A 10,448-nucleotide genomic window follows, 5' to 3' on the forward strand; every position below is an offset into this window, starting at 1 on the left:
AAATAACTTTTTTGACTAATATTCATTCAATTTTAATTAATTTGTTAACCAAAGATTAAAACATTGTTGGGTTCACCTTTTAGCTTGTCAAGCAGTTAATTTATGCAAATATATGCAAATCACTAGATTTCCTGGCTTCTCTTTTCTCCCAATTTCAAGATTTCCAAAGAATTTAACTCCACTCTGGCTGGGTCAAATTTTCTGAAATTTTCACATAATGTTCTGTAAATGGTATATAACAAAAAAATATTTGTTTGGCAACAGTCTTACATTTTGAATAGGAGGCATTTTTTTGCTGATTATGTTTTTAATCAATTTTTTTAGTCTTTTAACCCATGCCTTTTAAAATGAGGATAGAAATATAAAATAGTCATTTATTTCTATAGATACTTTTGTGTCAAGTGAAATATTACATTTCAGAAAACAGCGTCAAGTATTTAACTTTATTAATTTTTGTCATTAATACAAAGGTGACTTTTAATCCCAAATATACACTCCCTTCATCATTCGAGTAAACCATTGCCACCATACTAAACTTTAGATTCCCTGCTTTTTGAAAATCTATAGTATAAGGGGGTTTCCTTTTCATCTTAGATGAAAAAATATTCTTTGAAAAAAGACTGTTTGCAACGTGCAGCTCCACCGTAAGTCACGGCGGAGAACATGGACCAGTGTGAGAAGTCGTGAAGTCCTATGTTGTTGTTCAGGGTAATTTTCTTGACTTTTTGAGGGGCAAAGGGTAGTTGGTTGCATAGGGACAATCTAGAAGTCTAGTCGTCGTCCTAATAGTTCACACTGTGTTTGATGGGAAAGATATACTGACTGCGGTAAGTATTTTGATTAATTCCTGCTAATTACAAAGGGCGATTGCAACCAAACAACACTTTCATTCAGTATTTGGGTTTCGTTGATTGATCTTCTTCAACAATTTTCCGACTAATTTGCGTTTCGATTTTTCAGTCAAAGAGATAGGCGATCCCATGGTATATTTATTTCCAAATCATTCCAAATTATTTTCACTAAATGTACCCCCTCCGATGGGATACAAGTCTTCCACTATTTTTGCAGAAATCAAAGTCGAGAAAATAACAAAAATTGGCCACCAGTACACTAGATGGCAGAGTCATAAAAGGGGTGGACCACTTAATTTTGGGGGTGTTAAGATTTTGCCTTTGTAAAATCTTCTACCTTCTAAGCTGCTTTTGCAAACATCCAACCACAGAAGGAACGGAATTAAAGATTGTAAATAAACACGTCTGCTATCTGTGATAATTTCCCATTTTTTGCAAGAACACATTTTGAGATACGCCCTCAACGTGTGGAAAGTATGCTGAGATCAAAGTCGCCAGTCTAATTCCGTGACCCATTTCTACCGCTCGCTGCGCTGCTAACGAAAATAGGTCAGGTATGGGCTTATGCAATGTTTCAATCAGAATTTTGACTACATATTAATGAGCACAGTCACCTGGCAAGATCATGTGATCAGCACACCTGTACAGCTGAAATTAGGTGACGAAACATCTAACGTTGAAGTTGTTTGCACAGCTTCATTTTTAAGTCTCCGACTCTGTTCTTCTATGATGCCATTTAGTGGTGAAATGACGATTATCCCCGGCGGTGGCAGTCCCCGGGTTGGTGGGTACCCATGCTTGTAACCCAAGTTTGAAAAGTACCCCCTTTCCTAGAATATTTCTGAGAAAAACACCCCCTATTTGTGGCAAATCTGGGAGAAATTAGCTGTTAAAAAACATACCCTTAATTTCGAAATCTGGGAGGTTAGTATATGTTGACTTCCAGGGTTGACCCTGGAGGTTGACTTTGTATACATGTACATACATCACAAATGTTTGTCCTCACCTGATTTTAGTCACATTCATACACAATCATCTTCCTTATCCGTTTGGATCTGGAGTTCTCTGCTGGCTCCTGTGTGAAAATACACCTCCCATCATCTACTGTCCCTAGTGTTTCTAGGATTCTTTGCTTATTCTTCACATTGTCAGTCTTTTTTCTGGATTTTGCATTTATGTTTTTCACAAATTCTTTTAGTGACTACCCCTTTAAATCTCGGAGGTTACTCTGAAAAAGTACCCCTTTTTCTCGATTTCACGGACCTAGAATCTCCGAGATGACTGAAGAAAAACACCCCCTTTTCCGTGAATTTGGTAACGCGCTTGGGTACCCACCAACCGGGGACTGCCACCACCGGGCGATTATCGTCTATGATTTTTTTTCCTCAGACCTGACCTGGTGACCATTGTGACCTTTGGCATTCAATATCGACACAGGATGCTTGGTTCAGGAACTATGGATTTAAAATGACTCCATGGGCATACGAAATCTAAATTCGAAGGTAAATCTAAGTTTGAAATAAATACAACACAACCACTGCACTCGTACTTTCGGCCAATGATTACAATAGCCCATAGCTGACAAAATTCTCGTTAGCAGCGCAGCCAGGGATAGAAATGAGTCAGGGCACCAGACTTCAAACTGTCGTACTCTACTGTATCTTTAAGCTGTGATGCTTCTAGAGTTTTTTTAAGATTTTGCCAGTCTGTCGCTTCCAGAGTTTATATCACGTCATGCACAAATACGCCCTCAACGATCAGAAAGTAAAATCGAGACCACAAGCAGATAGAACACTCTGAAAAAGAAATATGCTTTTTATGATTGAAGTATTGCAAAAGCTAAAAATTAAGAGAAAATTCAAAAAATCAATTATTTTATTGGAATATTTCAGGTCGAAGATTTGTACCTAACAAGAATAAAATACAAAAAGTATCGTTGAAAGGGGGTAAAATAGGTTGCAATTGTTCCATGGGGCACAGAATGGTGCAGTCGATCTCGGCGAGAAGGTCGGCATTGACTCGGCGTCCAATGGTAACTGTTGGATTCCTTGTTTTTGCGATATTGCTTTATTGCCTCTTCAGTTCACCGTTTGATCGATAATATTGTGACAACACGTATAGACGTCAACCACCTTGCTATTTCCAGGTTTTAACGTCAGGATGCTTGTCCTGCAACCCGACAGTCACCTCAATACCAGAAATATGACTCTTTCGGTAAAATCGGGCCAGGAACACTAGATAGATGACTACAATATGTCTACGTCAGTTTCGCTGTACTACCATGTCGGCCAAACGGTGATTATTCGGCAGGGACGTTCAATCAAAACAATCTTTGGGGGAACGGATCAGCAATTCGTGTGATTAATATGCGCCTAAATGGCCACAAAGAAGCCAAGCATGCAACTACTCCGTGCTTTAAGATGGCAACGCCCACAGGGCCTGCCTATGACTCTGTGGAAGAGCGTATTTAGAATTTTTGCATCCAATCAGAATAGGGTAGTAGGCCAACAGTCGATTTTAATAAATCCTTTGATACAAGCAGAATTGAAAGTAGCAAGTTTCTTCGCGTAATACCGAACCAACCAAGACAGAACTAGTTGTATCACCACATCCGAATTCTTCGAATTGATCTCCATCGACGAAATGCTACACACGAAACTGAAGGATGTTCACCCAAGGCTTGGTTAGGGAGAGTATACAAAGCCGATAATAGTCAGCTGTGCGGAAGGGACGATGCAGTATTACAAGCATGCAGGTTCTTCTTTTTGGGGTATTCAACTAACTCATACAAATACATGATATTAAATACTTAATTACGGGTAATTATTCGGATACGAAACGACAGCAAAAGTCTAGCAGCCCTCTCCTTTCACCATCTTCTGTGCTGTCCATTCCGGGAACTGGACAACCTTGAGAAGCAGGTCACAGAGTCGCTTGCAGAACTCTATGCAGACTCCGAAAGGCAGACAGATGATGTAGAACCAGGCTACGAAAATCGCCACCGGCCACGACACAAAAATGAGACACAACAGCCATAGGATTGTCCACAAAACATTACCCATGGTTCTTCTGTTATCTGTGAACGACAAAAATAGGAAAACGGGCAACCGTGTCAACAAGGGTGATGCTAGAATTGATCGGTTAAAATAAGTACCTAACAGGAAAAGAGCCGCAAAGTACCTCCAAGTTGCAAGACAAAACGACACAATCACTTGAAGTAACTGTCGACGTCCTCATTACCATCATAATCATCGTCACCACCACCACCACCATCACCATAGCAACAACAACGGCTACGATGATGACGACGACGACGACAACAACAACAACAACAACAACATCAGCATCGTAATCGTCGTTGTCGTAATCATAAATATCATTATCATTGTTATCATTAAAGTTATCTCACTATCATCATTATCATCATCATTGTTACCACTACCATCACTATCATAACAAAAACAACGATGACGACAAGACAACAACAAAAGCAACAACAACATCTTAATCGTCGTTAAAGTAATCATAAATATCATTATCATCGTCATCATTATAGTCGTATCGTCGTCATCATCATCATCATCATCATCATCATCATCATCATCATCGTCGTCGTCGTCATCATCATCATCATCATCATCATTATCATCACCATCATCATCATCGTCGTCGTCGTCGTCGTCGTCGTCGTCATCATCGTCAAAATCAAAGTCACTTCACCGCTAGTATCACCATCACTTCCTAACCGTCGTTGTCACCATTGCCATCATAATCATCGTCACTCACGATTTGGTAGAAGGCCCTTAGATTAATCATTTCATTTTAGGCCACAATGGAAGCCAAAATACTACAGTCTCTAACGTTACATAATTGCCTAGACGGACCCATTCAACAAGATGGACGGAGAAAAGAAACTGAACAACCAAATGCGGGTTTATAATTGGTTGATTTATTGAAATTGTTAATGCTAATGTACGGTTTGTGTAAAGTTGTTGATGCTAATGTAGGGTTTGCGCATGTAAAGTAAACGTTCTTGGTGGGACCGATGTATTGTGAATTTAATCAGATCATATTACACATAACTGGCTCTAATTCTGGTCGGTCGGTTTGTTTTTATTATTTTGTACTGTGCTTTGCCAATCCTAGCTTAATTAACTCAAGGGTCATCCAACACTATGGATGGATTTATTTTAATTGCCTTGACGAACGTGTGGCTCTGATGCCAGCCGGCAATGTAACATCCCAGTGCGGACTTAATCCAAAAATCTAGCAACATATTTATGTAACGATTGCAATTTCAAAGGAGAACAAAAGACAAAAACACCTCATAATCTTCTTAACACCTTAGTTAATCTGGATCCCGGGCCTCATCGAGCCGGGATTTAAACCATAGACAGTAGAGGGGAAGACCCCTCTGATGTCTATGCTTCAACAGAGGGTGTGTGAGGAATCCCTCCCCTTCACTTATATCAGTTTCCGTAGCGCAGAAACAAACGGAATATTGACAGTGTCTGAGAGCTGATTCAATGTACAGGCGCCGTCAACTCTATCTGCATCACATTGCGTAATGTTTGCCAGATTGATAATGCAGGACCTGCAAATGATTTTAATGCCTACTAATCGTCTATAACAGACACTATACGACTGACGTCACGCGAAAATGCTTACATTTATTTTTTATTCTCCAGAAAAAAGTTAAACGTGACAAAAAACACGTTCTTAAAATGATGTCGTTATGAAATCCGTGAAAGGCTATAAAAAGTCAACGTTGAACATAGTCTAACCATAGACTTTAAAGTCCGTTTTTAAAGTCTATGGTCTGACCAAATACCATAAACACCAACCAACCGTTATTGTTTGACTTTTATCAGCTCGATTCATTTATAACTGCCACAAACGTAATACTTTGTAGAAGTCGTAAACCCAATTCCCACTCCCCTCATCCAATGTATTTGGTAATTTCTTTGCTTTTAATTACAACCACAGTCTCTCAAAACAGGGAACATGATTACACTACAAGTCATACAACTTAGTTTACACCGTGCAACCCCACGGTCCAAGAGAAATGAAAATGATATGCCTACGTGGGTAGAGAGACAATGGTATGCCCGAACATCCTACGAGTCGGGCAGATAATTGCAGATCATGTTAGAATATAGATTCGGCGTCTTGTACGTACCTGTTGATTCACGTCGTCGGGGAAAAAACTCTTGCTTGGCTCGCCCGTTCGTTTGATGTACGGTTCCCTCAGTCCTCAAAACTCACCCGTATCCAGACGACACCAACGCCTCTGCGAACTAACGAGAAGTGGTGATTGCATAATTTTATGTTTACGTCAATATTGCATTTGACCTCCAGGCCCTCTCGAATGGGAATTCATTCACAAAAAACAGCGGGGTGGCAATACGGACTCGAGTCTCTCCTTACTATTCGAGCTGAAAGTAGTTCGGTGACTAAAAGCGACATTAACGTTGCCAGGAAACAGTGAACAGTTCCTTCTCGAAGGGTTGCCGAAGTTTGACCTGTGATTACCGTTGACTGTAGTACAACCTATACTTCACCTTGTTTATACAATGTATATTGTAAATTACTGTATGATAGTTCTCGACTCCGAAATAATGTGAGACATCCTAATGTTTATTATCAAGCATGATATCATGTAGTAAGGCATTATACACTGTACACTGACCGGAAAAACACACTAAACATATTTTTTTACCAAACGCGAGATTTTCAATAACCATGACTTCGATGAAGCTTCGCTGACATCATTATGCAAAAATTTAGAGAACTTGCTGGCCCTGTACTAGAATTTTTGACCTTGGTATTCTTTTACGTGTCATCTTACAGCGCGTCCCATGATCAAATGATGGCGATTTTTTTTCCTTTTGTGCAATCACTGACTACTAGACGAAGTATTGCTTTTCTATTAAATTTAGGAATGGCGGTATCACCTCCATGTTTACCTATAACGACTGACCGCCAAGTGAACGCCGACTCATAACTTGATTACGTAACTATTCGTGTGGTGTGCGACCGCTAATGCGAGGCTTGGCCAAACATGTATTACTCTAATTTGTTCGCTATTTTACGGCTGAGCGGCGGACATGGACAATTACTTTCTAAATCCGTGACGCCAACACGTTCGCAGGTCAGGTTCTGACGGGCTTAAAGTTGTCACACGATGACACCTGTCACCGGAGTCTGTTTAATGCTAGTGCCTATAAACCCATATATTACCGTCATATTCGCTATTGACTTAACAGGGTTGCAACATGAAATGAAACAAAGACATCTGTCGCCGCATTTGTTGAACTAACAGTAAATATTTGCTTGTTAAAGTCAAAAGGCGTTATAAAGAAACGTAACTTGATCAACTCAGAATGGGTGTTTTCCCTGTTATTTGGGCTGATCAAAGCAAAAACAAGGCGCGCGTCCTTTGTCCTTTCAAGTTGATGTCAATGTTGTCCCGGGGCCCACCAAGAAATGAGTTTGTTGTTCAAACAGTACATAGGACTGTTAAGCCACTAGCACGATTGTACTCACAACATGGCAACTTTACTCTGAGTTCAGTAGAAGTTAAGAGAAGTTAACTCTACTCCTTCTGATCAGTACTTACCGGCACGGTATGGCTAGCCTGTGTGATGTATCTTCGTTCTGGAGGTTGTCAGCTAAAACCTCGACTGTTGATGGGTGTGTCTCTATGTCAAGTGTAGCCTGCAGTTGCAAGGAATGCTGTGTTTACACTTGTCTTGGGCTAATATCTCTCGTACGGGATGGGGCGGTCAACAAGAGCAAGCGCACCACAAGGCTGGAATACCTTATGTACACTTTTATCGATGAGGGCGCTAACAGGGTCAGTGACAACTGTCAATAAATCAATTGAATATTGAATATAAATCATTCTGTGGGTATTTTTTCCGTATACGTTCGCTTATAGTATTGTACTTTAAACAAGATAAATGTATACTACAAGTTGACATAGGACACAATAGTAAGTTTTTCACAGAGTACAGATTCCAAACATAAATGCAGGTCGTGAGCGACAGTCTGAGACGTAATTTTAGTGAGGACTCATACGATAAGATTTATTGCGCGACTAAGATATTAAGACATACCTTAAGGAACTGGCTGTTACCTCGGCTTTCTTGAAAGTTTAACAAATTGCATTTTTATGTCACTGTGTACTCCGCGTCTGTGAGTATTAATTTTCATTTGATCCGTTCAAGCGTGCGTGCGAGATGCACCGGCGTTTGTCGCCATGAGAGTGTTTCTAGATCGCAACGCAAGGGACATAGGGAATTTACGATTCATTAAAAAATGGAAAAAATCTGAACTGATTGCCTATTTGTATCAAGTGTGATCCTTGACCTTTCTCAAAGCATAGTTAAATACAGGAGTACAATGTACAGATGCACTATCTTTTCGTTATTTTACTTTCTTGTGGGAAGACGAGGTGAAATGTCAGTTGTCACAGTGTGCAGAGCTCCACTTACACGGCAGGTAGGTAGAACCACAGACAAATAGAAACAGACTGGCAACGAGTATTGTTCAAGGCGTGAAACGGTTACGTAAGTCATCCATGTTCACCTCTCCTCAGGTAGCTCTCGCCTCGCTTTTCCGAAGAGTGCCGACCATGCACCCTTCGGTAGTTTCCGGATTTTCGCCAATTTTTAAGCGAAAGTATGTTCGGCAAAGTTTGTGTAATTGTTGTCATGTGGTGCTGAGTTGAATCGGCATGCTGGCGAAAACGGGAAAGTATGACCTTCGGGAAAGTGAGTTTTACCATTTTAAAAATTCCTCTCACATTTTTATGAATATATAATGAGTGTGTTTCAACCAAATTTGAAAGTCTTCTATCGATACTGTCTAGTTTTACTCAATGGTTTACGGTCAGTCATATCGTCTATTAAAGTTGGTCATTGAAGGACGTGTTTATGAAACTGCGGGCGTGTTATGTTTTGATTGGCGTGAAGCAGTGTTTCTGCCCTGAGAGCTCACAAAGTAAGTATGGTTGCTACGCGACTGGCAGCACGATTCCATCTCGTCCTACTTTTTGCATAATCTCGTGCAATTATCAACCACGAACAAAGGTCTCCAAAAAATCTAACACCTATGAAGCTCATTTTAATATGAAAAGGCCATAGTCTTCAGAGACGACCATGGAACAAAAGCCATGCCTTGTTGCTAGTCTGTTTCTTCTATTTGTCTGTGGTGAACGAAGAAATAACTTCTCATACTTACCAAAAACTATATAATGAACTTTGGTTATCCGTTTACCTCTAACTTGAAACAGGGATTAAAGATGGTCAATTAATTATCGTTGTCAGTAAGTTTGATAACTGAAATAGTACATGGCAAATTCCATCGATGTTGTCAAAAGTGCGACGCTAAAATTTTGGGCATTAATTTATTATCAGTGAACAAACTAGTATACGGACAATCAGCTAAATAACGCCTTATCCAGTCACGTGACAATGACATTTAGGTGAAATCCAGAAAAGGGCTACCTTGAATATATTTTCGTGTAAGAAATAAGAAAGATGTGTATTTTTATTTACGTACACATAAGTTTGATCTCGGTATTACAGTAGACTATGTAGGTACATATACATAAATGTCCGGAAGACTGATTAGCAGTGAACTTTACAATGTCGGAAATGAAAGAAACTGGTATTCGCTTTCAAAGCTAGTTGGTTTAACTTGAAGAGGTCAGACATATTATCATTGGAGTCATCTAACTAGGTGCATAATATGAAGAAATGAGAATTTTACCGGTGTACATACAACCAGTAATTTCAAAGACAAAAAAGAGTCCTACTGAATGAAATGTAAAAAAAAAAAAACAGCCCATGTCGGTCCTAAAAACGATCGAGTCGTTGACGTGTTCCAAAGTAAAGAACTCAGGTATATCAAGATCCAGGATGGCTATGTAGTTTGCATCGATATTTGGTAATTCCATTTTGTTCAACGACCGAAATTTTATAGCTATAGATATGTTTGATCGTTCACTTACGTTCAGACCTTTCAACTTAAAAAACCGCTACCTATTGATAAGAAGGCTCATCACATTAAAGGGACAAAGTCGGCCATTTTTCATGAATTTTGTTTGATACGAGATACTACGTATATTGTTTGACATGTTGAAAGATACTGAATGAATGGGTGACCATACATATATTTTACCCCGGTTTTACACAAATTATTAAATGAAATCATCGCAAAAATGAATTAATGGTCATGACCATTAATTCATTTTCGCGATGGTTTCATGTATAATGTCTAAAACCGGGGTCGAATATATGCATGGTCACCCATTCATTCAGTCTTTCAACATGTCAAACAATTACATAGTATCTCGTATCAAACAACATTCATGAAAAATAGCCGACTTTGTCCCTTTAAGACAGATGTGTAAAATTAAGTTTCATCATTACTGAATTTGTTTGATTAATGAAGATAGAGACAATGGAGCTGGGTTATTTAAAGCCGGAGTCTCATTTTAAGTTAATTAAAGATGCAAATAGGTTTACCAATCAAGGTACTTCTGCAAGTCCGAAAGAATCAATCTATGTCCCTTCAAAGGCAATTTACGTA

General features: G+C 39.4%; 1 long non-coding RNA gene across 2 annotated transcripts; it reads right to left on the reverse strand.

Annotated features, from left to right (window-relative positions):
* Positions 1 to 2,697: 2,697 nt before the first annotated feature.
* On the reverse strand, positions 2,698 to 7,670 carry LOC139140868 (uncharacterized). Of its 2 annotated transcripts, none has more exons than XR_011554085.1 (3): positions 7,471 to 7,670; positions 6,031 to 6,141; positions 2,698 to 3,927 (listed from the first exon to the last, which is right to left on the reverse strand). It is a non-coding gene; the product is annotated as an uncharacterized lncRNA (long non-coding RNA). The 2 variants fall into 2 exon arrangements; XR_011554084.1 differs by having other exon boundaries at positions 6,031 to 6,148; positions 7,471 to 7,665.
* Positions 7,671 to 10,448: the final 2,778 nt, after the last annotated feature.

Source organism: Ptychodera flava, chromosome 9 (genome assembly GCF_041260155.1).
Source record: "Ptychodera flava strain L36383 chromosome 9, AS_Pfla_20210202, whole genome shotgun sequence".
NCBI classification, from domain to species: Eukaryota; Metazoa; Hemichordata; class Enteropneusta; family Ptychoderidae; genus Ptychodera; species Ptychodera flava.